Source organism: Atta colombica, unplaced genomic scaffold, assembly GCF_001594045.1.
Source record: "Atta colombica isolate Treedump-2 unplaced genomic scaffold, Acol1.0 scaffold70, whole genome shotgun sequence".
Classification (NCBI taxonomy): domain Eukaryota; kingdom Metazoa; phylum Arthropoda; class Insecta; order Hymenoptera; family Formicidae; genus Atta; species Atta colombica.
In genome coordinates, this window is record NW_017259562.1 from 260397 (window position 1) to 263107 (window position 2711).

General features: G+C 29.8%; 1 pseudogene; it reads left to right on the plus strand.

Annotated features, from left to right (window-relative positions):
* Positions 1–275: 275 nt before the first annotated feature.
* LOC108692438 overlaps positions 276–2711 on the plus strand; it is a 6477-nt pseudogene continuing 4041 nt past the window's right edge.

The window sequence follows — 2711 nt, forward strand, 5'->3', positions numbered from 1 at the left end:
TTAAATATTTTTATTTATTAAATTTGTTGATTATTAAAGAGAAAAGTTTCTAAATAGCAAAAACATAACATAAATTATCAGAAAATATAGACTGATTTAATAATAATTCCATTCAAGGTTAGATTGCGCTAATGCGGAGTTCAGTGCTATTTAAAAAGTCAAAGGTTTCTCGAGAAGGAATATTATCAAAAAAGCGGATCTCTTCAAGAACACCTAATGAGTCCATAAAGAAGATCTTGAAAAAGATCATGCGTGTTCGGAGGCGCGTGTCCGTTTTTAATTCGCTTCACCAGGAATCCATGTATAGATTGCCGATGCTGGTGACTGATGTTAGTAGGTCGGCGTCATGTCATCTTATTCGACGAACTATAGAAGAACCGAGCTCAGTTGCGTGATAAACGTAGAACACCCAGGTAAGTGGGCGTTTTGCGCGATTGAGCTGAAGCTTGATGGATCCTCCTGTCTGATGTAGAAATAATGAGCTTTATTCCTCATCGAGTCCTAAATAAATGTCATATTATCAAAGAAAAATATATTTTATTTCTTTTATTATATGAATAAAATTTAGTAGCCATTGATTCTCCTTTGATCTTAATTTTCATTATTTTTTTCTATTCTTTATTTCGCGAAAAAATTGGCGCAGTGTGTGTGTGTGTGTGTGTGTGTGTGTGTGTGTGTGTGTGTGTGTGTGTGTGTGTGTGTGTGTGTGTGTTCGTGTGTGATATAATGTAATGTATTCAAATTCAGATATTGTCATTAGTGCTTTTTATAAATATAAATACTATATAACATACGGCAGCTGTAAATATATAATTAATGTATACATATATGCTGTCAATTATATAGTACATCAAAGAAGAACTTGAGTTAGGCTTGGATACTCGCCTTATAAATTTAATTGCGCTTGACTCGTGCCTCTGTTTTTATTGAATTAACTTAATATCATATTAGTAAGTGCGTAAGTGCATCCCAATGCGCAATTATATCTATGGTACTTACTCTTGATAGCCGAGTCACGGCTGCTGATAGTAGACCGAGACTACCGTTAAATGTCGAATACTATAGTACATATTTCTGTCCCAAATGAAGTATTTTGCACGTGTGAGTGTTTTTAACATTTGTGAATAGATTTCATTTTTACCATTTTTCTCGATAAAATATGAGAATAATGATTGTTTTAAGAAAGATCTCATCTTGATATTTTTCCGGCAGCTAGAAGACATAAATAATAATTGTAATGTTTAAATTCTATTTGTAAAGCCTTACGAAAAAAAATTAAGATAAAAGTAAAATAAAGTAAAATATAAATAATAAAGTAAAATATAAATTTTATATAAATTTTATCATAGAATGTTATTTAATATAAAAATATTCTTATAATCGAAAAAGTTGAATAGCAAAATAAAACATATATGGTAAAACTGCAAATAAAATTAGACTTCTATTAGATTCAAATATCAAGTGCAATTTGATAAATTAATATATAATAGTTTTCAAATACAAATATATATATTAATGTCGCATTAACAATCGCATCAAATAATTAAGAAACTGCTTTTTCAAATATAATATTATTGCTCTAGTCACTTTTAAAATTCAAAATACAAAAGATGCAATTTTATAGCATTAAGAAGTTGTTTTAATTTTATAAATTGTTTTTTGCAGTATAGGTAAAAATATAATTTAATAGCTTATAAATGTATGCTTTTAAGAGATCCATATATATAGCGTATTAAGGTGCAATTCTTTGTGACAATGCAATAAACGCAGGTTTCCCGTTAGCGAAATAAATTAGATAGCCATATATTTAATGTTATGAAATTTTATAATATGAAAATGGGTAAATTTATGCAGCAGAAGGGAAATCGAGAAAATGAGAATTTGCGCTGGATTTATGAGAATCTAGAAGCGCCAACGTGTGACGAGGAGTGTAGCGATATCGACGACAGTTGCAACGATGATAGCTGCGACATGGAATCGTTCCTCCAGGAAGCGAATGTGATGAAGAATGAAAAAAATATTGCTCGCAATGACCGAAAAAAGAGGGAAACTAGAAGAGTCTCGACCTCGACCGTTATGTTCGACGGGAATGGGTATAATCATCCGGATATTTAATTAAATCGTAAGAATATATGTGTCAATTAAGTGCGATTATAATGGTCTCCAGTATTTAAGAGTACGATCCCTTACTAAAAAATATACAACTTATAACATTATAAGGGTAGAACACAGAGTCATAATTAAGTCATAATTAAATCACAGAACATCATCATGACGTCATTTGATACCTAAAAATTGACTTATAAGTGACGAATGAGGTCATGATGTCCTCATGACTTCTGTGTTCTACTTGAGAATTGCTTGCATAGTGGATCGAAATAATATTCAAATTGAGTATTAATTCTCAAGTTGAAAGTTTATGTGAGAGTTAACACTCAATTTAATTTAAAAATAATTTATCATTTCGGATCGCCAACACTTGGGTGTATTTTTTCATAAGGGATATTATATTATTATAAAAACAATCTTTCAAAATAAAATGAAAAATTCGGCTAATTTGTGAAAAAAAGGAATAAATTATTGGCTACTTTGTTTGTATTTCATGTATTTGTATTTCATGTAACGTTCTAGTGGTGAAATATGTAATTCGCATAAATAAATGATTTAGTATACTTAATTTCTGAAACAAGGTAGATATATATATATATATA